The sequence below is a fragment of the Manis javanica genome, chromosome 10 (genome assembly GCF_040802235.1).
Source record: "Manis javanica isolate MJ-LG chromosome 10, MJ_LKY, whole genome shotgun sequence".
NCBI lineage: Eukaryota > Metazoa > Chordata > Mammalia > Pholidota > Manidae > Manis > Manis javanica.
Window position 1 is genome coordinate 15,341,865 of NC_133165.1, and position 15,239 is coordinate 15,357,103.

Here is a 15,239-nt window from a genome sequence, read left to right on the forward strand (position 1 = left end):
CTGAAAATTGTCTTGCAGACTGGAGTTTGCTTATCCACCCAAAGACCCAGGACATCCAGCCAGTTTCAGAAAGGTCCTGACCTACTTAGATAAAAGACTGGTCACTTCAAAGGTATTCTTCACTCCATTCCTCTAAAAATGTCCTCAATATTACCCAGACCATGATTTTTCATGTAAATTCTCTGTAATGGGAACACATTAAAAACAAAAGAACCACCTTATAAAAGCAAGTATGGAAGAAACAGAAGCTCAGTTAAGGGTTTGCATTCTTTATACTCTGTCTTCCTGGGATTAGATGCTTTACATAGGAACTGAACTAAACCTTAATTCTTGTCTTTAAGCAACACTGTTTTTAAGGATACTGAAACAACAGTTGATATTTGAATTAAAAAATAAGCTTAAAGAGAGATTCAAGATGGAGGCATGTGAGGTGAGATGGAGAACTTCTCCCAAACCCACAAATTGTACAAAAATATAGTTAATTAATACAACTTACCCTAAAACAGCAACAAGAAAGAAGGCTGACCCAGACTGCATACAGACCCCACAAACAGAGCAGACCTCACGAAACAGGGAAACATACGAAAGGCTTAATCTGGAGGGACCCAAGCCCTTTCCCCACCCCAGCTCACCTGGGAAGAAGGTAAATGGAGCTGGGGAGGGGGTGGAAGCCTGGGACTGCTGAACACCTAGCCCTGGAGATCTGCTTTGGGAGCAGAAACCTATATTGTGTGGTGCTCTAGATGTTGGGGAGCTCAGACAGGCGGAGTGCTTGAGAGACTGAGATTCCGGCCGTTTGTGGAGGATGGGGATCCACCTCCAACCACTCTGTGTCAGAGGAAAGGCGGGCATTCTGAGAGGCTTTCTAGCAGCAAGAGGGCTGCTGAAGGGGCAGGATTTGCACGGAGCTTGCTGCACGGGGGAGGGGAGAGCCAAAAAAGTTGTCTGGGTGCGCTCAGCCCAGCTGGTTGGAAACTTTCAGGAGCTTCAGGTGCCCCATCTCCCTGGCTGCCTACTCATCTCTGAGGCCCCCCACTGTGACACACAGCCTGCTCCGCCTTCCTCTTGGCCTGCTGGCACAGGTTTGCAAAACGGCAGTCACTGTGTTGGCGTCAGGTCAGCCACAGGGAAGCCCCGCCTACAACACCTAGAGTCGCAAAGCACAGAGACTTACACCTGTGTGCTTGGCCCACTGGCTCTGACACTGGAGACAGGCAGGGCAAACGGGAATCAGGAAAAAGTTCTTTCCTCCCCCCAGTCACCAGCACTGCTCCCCTAGGAACCCCAACCTCACTCCAGGGGCTGAGCAGCTCCAGAGACTGGAGCTTCTGGGCACTAGTGGGCACCACACAGAAATATGAAACATCAAAAGAACATAGTTCAGACCAATATCTCACAAACCCTAGAAAAAGGGCCAAATGAAAATGAACTAACCAATCTTCCTGAAAGAGATAAAAATTATAAACATGCTTATGGAGGTACAGAAAAATATTCAAGAACTCAGGAATGAATTTAAGATGGAGATTCAGTCATTAATAAATTCCATATCTGAAATAAAACATACAATGGAGGGATTTAAAAGCAGATTAGATGTAATAGAAGAGATGGTAAATGGAATAGAAATTAGAGAAGAGGAATACAAAGAAGCTGAGGCACAGAGAGGAAAAAAGAATCTCTAAGAAAGAAAGAATATTGAGAGAAATGTGTGACCAATCCAAACAGAAAAATACTGGCATTATAGGGGTACCAGAAGAAGAAGAGAGAGAAAAAGGGATAGAAAGTGTCTTTGAGGAGGTAACTGCTGAAAACTTCCCCAGTCTGGGGAAGGAGATAGTCTCTCAGGCCATGGAGGTGCACAGATCTACCAAACACAAGGGACCCAAGGAAGACAACATCAAGACATATAATAATTAAAATGGCAAAGATCAAGGATAAAGGCAGACTATTAAAAGCAACTAGAGAGAGAAAAATGATCACATACAAAGGAAAAGCCATCAGGCTATCATCAGACTTCTCAACAGAAACCTTATGGGCCAGAAAGGAGTGGCATAATATATTTAATGCAATGAAGCAGAAGGGCCTTGAACCAAGAATATTAGACCCAGCAAGGTTATAATTTAAATTTGAAGGAGGGATTAAACAATTTTCAGATAAGCAAAAGCTGTGAGAATTTACCTCCCACAAACCACCTCTACAGTGCATTTTGGAGGGACTGCTATAGATGGAAGTATTCCTAAGGCTAAATAAATGTCACCCATGGGATAGACAAAGAGTACAGAATATGATTCATAACATACAAAGAATGGAGGAGAAACAAACAAAAAAAGAACCTTTAGGTTGTGTTTGTAATAGCATATGAAGTAAGTTAAATTAGACTGTTAGATAGTAAGGGAATTACCGTTGAACCTTTGGTAACTAGGAATCTAACACCTGCAATGGCAATAAGTACATACCTATCAATAATCACCCTACATGTAAATGGTCTCAATGCACCATTCAAAAGACACAGAGTCACTGAATGAATAAAAAACAAGACCCATCTATATGCTGCCTACAAGAAACTCACTTCAAACCCAAAGACATACACAGACTGAAAGTAAAGGGATGGGAAGAGATATTTCATGCCACTAATAATGAGAAAAAAGCAGAAGTTGCACTGCTTGTATCAGACAAAATAGACTTCAAAACACAGAAAGTAAGAAGAGACAAAGAAGGATATTACATAATGATGAAAGGGTCAGTACAACAGGAGGATATAACTATTATAAATATCTATGCACCCAACACAGGATCACCTACATATGTGAAAAAATATTAACATAATTAAAGGAGGAAATAGAATGCAATGCATTCATTTTAGGAGACTTCAACACATTATACACTCCAAAGGACAGATCAACCAGACAGAAAATAAGTGAAGACACAGAGGCACTGAACAACATATTAGAACAGATGGACCTAAGAGACATTTACAGAACACTCCATCCAAAAGCAACAGCATACACATTCTTCTCAAGTGCACATGGAACATTTTCAAAAATAGGTCATATAATAGGCTGCAAAAAGAACCTCAGTAAATTTAAAAAGACTGAAATTCTACCAACCAGCTTTTCATATCACAAAGGTATGAAACTAGAAATAAATTACACAAAGAAAATGAAAAGCCCACAAACACATGGAGGCTTAATAATATGCACCTAAATAATCAATGGATGAATGACCAAATAAAAACAGAGATCAAGCAATATATGGAGACAAATGACAACAATAATTCAACACCACAAAATCTGTGGGACGCAGCGAAGGCCGTGCTAAGAGAGAAATATATTGCAATACAGGCCTACCTCAGGAAAGAAGAACAATCCTAAATGAACAGTCTAAACTCACAATTAGTGAAACTAGAAAAGGAAGAACAAATGAGGCCCAAAGTCGGTAGAAGCAGGGACATAATAAAGATTAAAGCATAAATAAATATAATCAAGAAGAATAAAACAATAGAAAGAAACAATAAAGCAGGAGCTGGCTCATTGAGAAAATAAACAAAACAGATAAACCCCTAGCCAGACTTATCAAGAAAAAAAGAGAGCCTACATACATATACAGAATCAGAAATGAGGAAGGAAAATTCACCATGGACACCATAGAAATACAAAGAATTATGAAAGAATACTATGAAAAATTATATGCTAACAAACTGGATAACCTGGAAGAAATAGACAACATTCTAGAAAAATACAACCTTCCAAGGCTGACCCAGGAAGAAACAGAAATCCTGAATAGACCAATGACCAGCAAAGAAATTGAATTTGTAATAAAAAAATGACCTAAGAACAAAACCCCTGACCAGATGGCTTCACTGCTGAATTTTATCAAACATTTATTGAAGACCTAATACCCATCCTCCTTAAAGTTTTCCAAGAAGTAGGAGAGGAGGGAATACTACCAAACCAATTCTATGAGGCCAATATCACTCTAATACCAAAACCAGACAAAGACACAACAAAAAAAGAAAGTTACAGACCAATATCCCTGATGAACATAGATGCAAAATTACCCAACAAAATATTAGCAAACTGAATTAAAAAATACATCAATAAGATCATCCATCATGATCAAGTGGGATTCATACCAAGGATGCTAGGATGGTACAAAATTAAAAAATCCATCAACATCATCCACTACATCAATAAAAAGATGGACAAAAACCATATGATCATCTCCATAGATGCTGAAAAAGCATTCAACGAAATTCAACATCCATTCATGATAAAAACTCTCAGTAAAATGGGTATAGAAGGCAAGTACCTCAACATAATAAAGGCCATATATGACAAACCCACAGCCAACAATATACTTCACAAGATCAGGAACAAGACAAGGATGCCCACTCTCCCCACTTTTATTCAACATAGTTCTGGAGGTCGTAGCCACAGCAATCAGACAGCACAAAGAAATAAAAGTCATCCAGATTGGCAAGGAAGGAATCAAACTGTCCCTGTTTGCACATGACATGATATTGTACATAAAGAACCCAAAAGAATCCACTCCAAAACTAGTAGATCTAATATCTGAATTCAACAAAGTTGCAGGATACAAAATTAATACACAGAAATCTGTTGCATTCCTATCCACTAATGATGAACTTGCAGAAAGAGAAATCAGGAAAATAATTCCATTCACAATTGCATACAAAAGAATAAAATACCTAGGAATAAACCTAACCAAGGAGGTGAAAGACCTATACCCTGAAAACTATAAGACACTCTTAAGAGAAATTAAGGAGGACAGTAATCAATGGAAATTCATCCCATGCTCTTGGCTAGGAAGAATTAATATTGTTGAAATGGCCATCCTGCCTAAAGCAATCTACAGATTCAGTGCAATCCCTATCAAAATACCTACAGCATTCTTTGATGAACTAGAGCAAATAGTCCTAAAATTCATATGGAACTACAAGAGACCCTGAATAGCCAAAGCAATCCTAAGAAGGAAGAATAAAACAGGGGGAATTATGCTTTCTGACTTCAAGCTTTTCTACAAAGCCACAGTAATCAAGAAAATTTGGTACAGGCACTAGAACAGACCCATAGACTAGTGGAACAGAAGAAAGAGCCCAGATATAAACCAAAGCATGTATGGTCAATTAATATATAATAAAGGAGTCATGGACAGTCAATGGGGAAATGACAGTCTCTTAAACAGTTGGTGTTGGCAAAACTGGACAGCTACATGTAAGAGAATGAAACTGGATTATTGTCTAACCCCATACACAAAAGTAAACTCAAAATGGATCAAAGACCTGAATGTAAGTCATGAAACCATAAAACTCTTAGAAAAAAATATAGGCAAAAATTTCTTGGATGTAAACATGAGCAACTTCTTTATGAACATATCTCCCCGGGCAAGGGAAATAAAAGCAAAAATGAACAAGTGGGACTATATCAAACTAAAAAGCTTCTGTACAACAAAGGACACCATCAGTAGAAGAAAAAGGCATCCTACAGTATGGGAGAATGTATTCATATATGACATATCCGATAAGGGGTTGACATCCAAATTATATAAAGAACTCCCACACCTCAACAAACAAAAAGCAAATAATCCAATTAAAAAATGGGCAGTAGAACTGAACAGACACTTCTCCAAAGAAGAAATTCAGATGGCCAACAGACACATGAAAAGATGCTCCACATCGCTTGTCATCAGATAAATGCAAATAAAACCACAATGAGATACCACTTCACACCAGTTAGGATGGCCAACATCCAAAAGACAAGCAACAACAAATGTTGGTGAGGATGTGGAGAAAGGGGAACCCTCCTACACTGCTGGTGGGAATATAAACTAGTTCAACCACTGTGGAAAGCAGTATGGAGGTTCCCCAAAAAGCTAAAAATAGAAATACCATTTGACCCAGGAATTTCACTCCTAGGAATTTACCCTGAGAATACAGCAACTCAGTTTGAAAGAGACAGATGCACCCCTATGTTTATCACAGCACTATTTACAATAGCCAAGAAATGGAAGCAACCTAAGTGTCCATCAGTAGATGAATGGATAAAGAAGAGGTGGTACATATACACAATGGAATATTATTCAGCCATAAGAAGAAAACAAATCCTACCATTTGCAACAACATGGATGGAGCTAGAGGGTATTATGCTCAGTGAAATAAGCCAGGTGGAGAAAAACAAGTATCAAATGATTTCACTCATCTGTGGAGTATAAGAACAAAGCAAAAACTGAAGGAACAAAAATGCAGCAGACTCACAGAACCCAAGAATGGACTAACAGTTATCAAAGGGAGAGGGACTGGGGAGGATGGGTGAGAAGGGAGGGATAAGGGGATAAAAGGGGCATTACAATTAGCACACATAATGTAGGGGGCGGGGACATGGGAAAGGCAGTATAGCACAGAGAAGACAAGTAGTGATTGTATAGCATCTTACTATGCTGATGGACAGTGACTGTAATGGGGTATGTTGCGGGGGACTTGATAATAGGGGGAGTCTAGTAACCATAATGTTGTTTAAGTAATTGTACATTAGCAATACCAAAAGAAAAAGAAAAAAGAAAACTAAAGCTTAATAAACCCCCCCAAAAATTTCCTTAAACATGAACATTTATTCCTTTTAAGATTAGATAAGCAATAACAGAAAAGTAACTAACTTGTTCCCTGTACACCTCTTTATTATCTACCATACATGCAGTATACGTTTATTTTGACAATGCTACATGTAGGAGAATTCTCATATAAGACTCTGTAGAAGGAAAATAAATTTGAGCCTCAACATTGTAAATACATTTGTGGTAATTTGAAAAGGTCAAACTGTTATACATTAAGCTATAATTAAGATATGTGTCAATATCCTTAAAACTTCAACGAAAGTCAAAATAATTATGTACAGCAAAGCAAAGACTTTTACAGTAAAAACTAAATTAAATCCTAGGGATTTGGTTATGTTGTATATATGTGGATGATAATCAAATTTCATTCATGATTGTTATTATAATTAGAAAGTTGACATGTTTATACACAAATATTATTATAAAATAAAATTTAAGTAACTTACTATAATGTACATTTAAAAGAATTTGAAATAAAGAATCATGTAATTGTTTACCTGAACTACTGCAATTTTATTTTTGGTAATTTGATCAAGATTTTATGCAATATCTAGATCTAAGGAACTTCAGTTTTATAAACAAAATTCTTCCTTAATCTCTTTAAAAATATACTTTCATTTGTTCGGTTAAGAAGGTAACAATCAGGAAGCTTGCAAGGGAAAGGACAGAACTTCAGATTTTTCTTTTGAGATGGAACATAGGTTTAAAGATAAGATTAAAAAGTGATTCCTTTGTCATGCAATTGAAACAGATTTACTGAGATCAAAAGGGCATAATTATTTTTACTCTAAACTTATCTACAAAAACCATGTGCATATGAGTGTGTGTGTGTGTGTGTGTGTGTGTGTGTGTGTGTGTGTGTGTGTATGAGAAAGAGAGAGAGAGACAATGTTGTTTCCTGCAGGGTAATATTCCCCATAGCACTTTACTTGGACAGCATCTACTTACCTTGCAGAAAGGAGAAATGGGTTTTCCTGGACAGCTGAGAAAAGAGACCCACAGATGGAATGGTCCAGAAGCTGCAAGGAATAGCCTTATGTTTCAGAGCCCTATGATCAGTGAGAAAACAGTTAAGTGCTATGATCCTAAATTGTTTTATATGTGCAGCAAGAGGCAAGCTGAATCCACCAAAGCATAAAGGTACAAATGTGCAGAATGTGCAGTCTGGAAGATACAGTCATAGGTGCACAAACGGTACACTGAACGAATTCACAGAGGCCTTTATGCCAAATTATGACCCAAGAAATGGACCGTGTGGGTCAGAGACAAAGAGAAACTGGAAAATAATTAGATGTGCATACTGCACTCCAAATAAACTCCAAATTCCTCAGAGAATTTACATGGCCCTCCTTATCTATCCTCTTTACTCCATCATCTCCTTCCACATCTTTATGCCAGTTTCCCACCCCTCTCTGCTTATACACATTGTTTCATCTTGCTAGACCTTTCTTTCCTATTTTCTTGCTTAAATCCTCTTTAGCCCTCAGATCTCTCCTTGTACATTGCTTTTTCCAGGAAGCCTTTTCTAGGGACAGTAGGTATCTCTGCTTATGTTCTTCCACTTGTCATCCTTGACTGTCTGACCAATGAACTGTCACGTTTAAGGTAAGAATCTGGCTTACCTTCATATTCACATACCCAGACTATTATTACTCTTCCAGAGTAGATATCTAATAAATGTTTATTGGAGACTCTATCTGATTTACTCTGTCTAATTGACTTAATGAGCAGGTGAATGAATAAGACAAAAAAATCACACAAAAAATTAAAAACCTGGAAAGCACACATAAAAGAGAAAGATGCTCTGTTGATTACCCATAGTGTTTATAAAGAGTTTACTGCTCATTATTATTATCTTATTTAAGCCTCAGAAAACTGTTCTAAATTGGTGTAATTATTCCTGTGTTACAGAAAAGGAACTTAAGCCTCAGTAAAAAATAATTAATTGCTGAAATTAAACTAATAGTATGTAGAATAGCTTGGATTAGAACCAACTCAGAATTTGTAAGATTTTGAGGTAGAGAGTAAAGTGCAAATACACAGATATTTTCAAAGGGTTGTAGAAGAAAATAGATTACTGGAAAGACTCACTTGTATTGATGTTTAAAGTGAAACAAATATGGTCACCTTTGATGTTAGTATAAGCTTTGTTGATGTTCATCAGTCTTATAGACATAACATAATAATTGCCTTTTTAATGTTTGAAAATACATAGGCAAAAGTATTGTGACCTATGTAGTATCTGAATCTTGGGTAAAACAAGTACTTTTCTGCTCGGGACATGTGGTCATGATTTATTTTACTATGGGACAACTGAGAGTTGGAAATTCAGTTCCAGATATCCTGGATTTAGCTATAAATGAACATCGGCATTTTTTGACCAGTAGCATTTGCCCAAGTTCTCTCTGAGCAAAAATATTATTTGGAGTAGAAATTTAAAAAAGTTAAATTAAAAAAATTAAATTTCAGCATCAATTAAAATAAATCAGAAGTGATACCTTCCATGCCTGAGAAACTAGAATTTTAAGAGAATAAGAAACTTAAAGTTCTTCATATGAGTATTTTGAAAATATAAAACAAAGGGCCATGTTTTAACATCTAGTAAATAGCAGAAGGCTACAGAATAGTTCTGGCCAATGAATGTGGGCCTGAATGATGTGTACTCTCCAGGCTTGGACCTAAACCCATGGATGAGATACTGCAGTTCCTTTTTCCCACCTCTTCCAACCTGTGGAAGACTCCAAGACTTTAGAAAAAGATGGGGGAGCTACCTGACAGGAGCCAAGGGCCCGGAGAAATTACAAAGAGCAGCCTGCCCTTTCCTGAGTTAGATGTGATGTGAGTGAGAAATAAGACTCTATTGTGTTAAGCCATTGAGATTTAGGGATAGTTTGTTACAGTAGATAGTTTAACCTGAATCATACAGAGGCTATGAGAACCCTAAATTTGTCTCACTTTCCTCTCTTAAATACCACCCAGTGTGCTCAACCTTGCTATGTATTAAACTGTCATTAACTGTCTACCAATGGACCTAAATAAAGGTGGCTTTGATCTGGATATTTCTGGGAAATCTAATTATCAATTGTTTCTTGCAATTACACAATAAGAAATGTGAATTTAAATTAGAACATTAAAATGCTTTTTGTTAATGCTTGGTAATAGTTTCTTCTTCCACATACTCCATATTTTCTGCTAAGATATTTCTAACTGGACAATTTCCTATCAGTAGAAAAAGAACAATTTGGGCTTTTAGGGAGGCTGATTTAATGCAAATCCATATTCGTAGTTAAAGCCAATTTTATCCAATCATATCATGAATGACTTCCAATTTAGTTCATGCTCATCTTACTTCATCTTTTAAAATGAATATATTTTCTGCTTTCTATTAAAAAAATTATATGCTAGCTACCAGACTGATGAGTTTTCAGCAATATAAAGTTTCTCATTCCTTAAACACACATAAAAAGTTTGATCATGATGGCTAACAAAAATAGTGCAATTATTTCTGAAGTATTATACTTCATTTTTATTTAATTATATCCAGAGCTCTAACATCAGAATAACAAGGAGTCTGTTTTATTCTGGAATAGCATTTTTGGCTTATGGATTTCATGGGTAAATGAAATGTTTCTCTTAATTAGTTCAACCTAAGAGGAAGTGATCATTTTATGTTACATTATATTTCTCATTTTACAGAGGAGAAAATTGAGATTTGGAGGGGCAAGGTAACTTCCCCAAAGATACAAAGCTAGTAAGAGGGGGAGCTGCAATCTGACCCAGATGGAACTGGTTCTGATTACCTGAGCTCTTAGTGGCTAAATCCATCAATCAGATTTCATCAGACCTGAGAACTGCAGACTGTTGGAATCCATCTGTGGATCACCAAGAGTCTGTGGACCCTAGACTGAGAAATACAACAATTAACTACTAAACACAGACTTACTATGTTATATCTTGGTCTAATAAGCAATCAACACAAAATTAAATAGAAATTACAAGGCAGTAGCGTGATGATAAAAGCATCTATCAGACAACCTAAAACATACATATATGTACATGCATATCCATCTGTTTATCCAGTTATTGAAGAGTGTGGACTTAGGAACAAAGAGAAAGTTTCACTTTCTCTAATCACGATCTTGCAATGCTCTTTGGAGCAGTCTTTAAGCCTAGTATGCAAAGCTCTGTAACACCAAGACTTTAGAAGGACTAAGGAGTAAGGGTAAGTTTAAAGAGAATCAGTTTCCATTAGTCAGTTTTGTATGTGTTCCTTCCCAAGACTGATCTAGCTGAGAGTGAATCTGTGAAAGACACTTAAAAGCACTCCCCCTCCTTCTATCTCTTTTATCCTTGCTTCACAGAAGAAAGGCACACACCTCAAAAATGTCTCTGGACATCAAACAAAGTGACTTTGAAATATTGGTGTAAAAAAAAATTAACTGTCAGTGGACAGCCAAGGAAATATAAACCACCTTAGGGCATCTGTCTTCCCCCCGTCCTGTTAAAGGCGAAAAACTGACACTTAAAACAGATTAGTATTTATAATGGTTCAAATACCTCTTCCCATCTTCCCAATATTGCCATAGAGTGCATTGATTTTGAGGGAGTTCCACAAAAGCAAAGCAAATAGCATGTAGATAAGAAATATTACCATTTAAAAACAGCATTTTTCATGTATTTAATATAAGCAATTCTTTTCAGCTCTTCTCAGCTCTCATCCTTGGAACATGTCATTAGCTGAAAAGAAAAACTTTGAAGAGTTGAAACAGTGTAGGTTAATGAAGTAGATGCTTTTAATAGGAATAGTTTTTGAAACCACCAAAAATTTCAAGAGACACTGGATAAAATAAAGCCCATGAATAAAATTTTTATGATTTCTTTCAGATTTGGTATGTATTATTCAACAAAGTAGTTAAAGCTTATTTTATGAAGTCAGATCATGAAATACTTATTCTAGTTATTTAATCCTCCTCTTATTTAACTCATAAAATGACTATGTTTTCTATTTTTTTTATCAACCATAACAAAAACATATATGCTAGCTGCCAGGCTTGTTATTTTTGGCAATAGAGAAGTTCCTCTTTATTTAGATACCACAGAAGTATGATCGTTTTGGCTAGTAAGATTAATAGAATTTCTTTCTGATTGTATATTAATTTAATTATTCCCAAAGACCAAGCATCAAAGTTTGATACGTGCATGTACACACATTTGGCAATATACCTGGGCAAATAAATGAGTTATAATCTGAGCTATTGTAAGGAAGGCCCCACCCCTTCCCCTACTGTTCTATGGGCACAGCTGCCTGCTGCTTCACCCCAGATATGTCTGGCCTTGAGAAACCTGTTGTACCCATGAGAAAAGAGCTAGATAAGGGCCTTGAAGGCCAGATGCCTGGCCATAAAGGCTACACGCATGCGCACCTTAAAACACTTACGTAACCATGAATTAGCAGTATAGCAGTATAAGAAGTGCAGCTTTGTGCAGAATAAAGTGGCCTCCCTGAGCACCCTCCATGACTCCTGCTGCCTTCTTTGCTCTTTGCATCACCCTAAGACCTCAACTGCAACCCCCAGACCCTGACACTCTGAACCTGTTGCATTCTAACATTAAGTAAATACTCATCTCTGCATAGGTTAACTAATATTTTAAAATAATTTCATTAAGGGACGATTCATGTCTAATTATTTTATATTTCTGATACAATTTTACTTTTAGTTATTAGGAATAACATTTATAGAATACACTGTTTTGATAAGTTGCATATCATATTGAAATAACTCAGTCCTGAAAAATACACACAACCTATAATTACAGAAAAATCTGAGTAAGTCAGGTTTAGTTGATATCTCTACTTCTCTCACCTCTGAATGGATAGGCATAAATCAGCAATTATGTTGCATAAGAGAAGGTTCACGTGGGGAATAAGGTTCAGGTGTTGACTCCTAATTTCTGGAGGCAACACTTGTTCAGGCTTCTCTCCTGGAGTTGGTAAGCACTCCTTAGAGCAAAGAAGTGAAAACCCATGGTTTCTTCCATGGGCCAGTAATTCACAATTTGGATAAATATTGGTCCTCCCTATTTCCTAGAGTTCAGCTTAAATGGATTTGGGGTTGGAATAGACAAGGCAATAATCAGGAATGGCTGAGTTATTTGTTTGCTTTGTGTTCAGCTATCAGGGAGATCATGGCCTCTTAATTATTCTTAGCATTCTTTAGAATGTAGGGAATTGATGCCCTTTTTTCTCAGCTATGGGTTTTAAGTTGCTAAACTTGAGCCTATTAGTAAGAAAATTGCTACTCAGCACACACACACACACACACACACACACACACACACACACACACACACACACACACAGAATGAAGCACAGATTTTAAAAATTGTATAATGAGGTTACTGTAACACCTGAAGAATACATCCTTGGATCCAGGGGGCCACAGAACCTAGTTTGAGGTTTAATAAGCAGTATTCTTTCTAGGTTTTAGACAGGTGCCATCTAAATTCAAGACAGCCTGACAACTAGAGATTATGTCATAGCACAGGCTGTCTATACTACTGTGGATAAAATGAGAGTTCCTGTGGCCAGGATTCTCATCTGGCCCTGGTTGACTAGCTCATTGCACACCTGTGGGCAATACATGGCTGTTGACTCTATATAAAGAGCTCTGCCCAGTGCTCTCTGTGTGACATGGTGGCATGGCTGCAAGGCTGCAGGAAAGCAGAGCAGGGGTTGGAGTGGTGGCGGTGCCAAGACAGAGGCCCAGAGGACGGCTGTGTGGGATGGCTGTGCAGGCAGAGAGGCCCAGAGAATGGCTGTGTGGACAGAGGGGCTCAGAGGCAGAGACCGGCTTGCTGCCTGCAGACTCGCTCTGAGTGAACGGGACTTTAGTGACTAACCTGCCACCTGGAAATAAAGTTGGGTATAACCTTTGACTCTCAAGAATGTTTTACTGTCATGTTCTTTGGTCACATTGAATCCATAGCGAACTTGCCTGGAGCTGAAACCCATTGGCAAGACATTACTCTTCATAAAACAGATTTAGCACACAAAGAGAAATAAAATTGTTTTCCCAATACAATTATATTTTTATAAGAAATCCAACATCTGGATGTAAAGACTATTGCCCCAGGATCCAGATATTTTCTAAAAATGATTTTCTAATAACACTGCTTCTTTGTTTTTGGCCACCAATGTCTAATGTATCCCTGACCTAATCAAGTCAACATCATTGAGGGCTGGGAATAGACTCCAAGTACATGAAAACAATTGAGCTCAGAGACAGGTCTCAGTCTTCTATAGTGCAGATATAACAGACAAAGTATCAATATATTCATCCCAGGAAACATTAGTAGGAACAAAGTCACAGGGAACAGTTCAGGAATATATAAAGAAACCTGGAGAGTTCCCAATGGAATGCACACTAATCTTGTAGTTTGCAATTTATACCACATTATCCACTCAGGGTACTATTACTTAGAATTGATCCTGGCCTCACATGTGGAAAGACAGCATGTTATAAACTTTGTGTGTGACTTTTTCTCAGTATCTAAACCAGTAACTAAATGAAACAATCATGCAAGGCTATGCCTACATTTGGTAATGTGGATAGAATGAGAGTTCTTGTGGCCAGGATTCTCACCTGACCCTGGTTGACTAGCTCATTGCACACCTGTGGGCAATACATGGTTGTCGTCTCTATATAAAGAGCTCTGCCCAGTGCTCTGTGTGTGACGTGGTGGCACTTCTGCAAGGCTGCAAGAGAGCAGAGCAGAGGCTGGAGTGGTGGCAGCGCCGAGGACAGAGGCCCAGAGGATGGCTGTGTGGGATGGCTGTGCAGAGAGGCCCAGAGGATGTCTGTGCAGACAGAGGGGCGCAGAAGCAGAGACTGGCTTGCTGCATAGAGACTTGCTCTGAGTAAATGGGATTTTAGTGACTGACCTGCCACCTGGAAATAAAGTTCTCAGGTTGGGTATAACCCTTTCAACCTGAGAACATTTTGCTGTCATTTTCTTTGGCCACATTGAATCCATAGCGAACTTGCCTGGGGCTGAAACCCATTGGCAAGACAGGTAACTAACAGTATTGCCTGAGAGGACAAACATACTATTTTTCACATGTCATTTTCTCTCTGATAATCACATCTGATGGATCCAGTGGTCCATCCTTTGGCAACATCAACATCTGTAACAAATCTGAGAACCTAATAGCAAGTGGAAAAATCAGGACCCTTTGAAATACCTGGTATTGTAAGATTCATGCATTTTGTCTGTCATCTAAGAGCCTTCATTCAACATTATAAATAATGAATGCACATTTCCAAAAAGCTTGGGTATCTTATTTCTTTGTCCACTTCAAAGTAGAAAGAGAAGAATTGAAAGCTTCATTTGAGAACTTAGGCATTTATTCCACAAATATTTTCTGAAAACTTCCCATGTGCTCAGCACTGTTGTGACAAACTAAAATGTTACATAATAAGTAACAGTGATAGAATCTGGACTTGAGTGTCACCTGGTGATAAGCCCACCCGCCATCTCGAGAGGGACCTAGGTGTCATCTTACCTAGACTACAAGCATCCCCCAGATGATAAGTCAGCAAGCCACAAGCCCA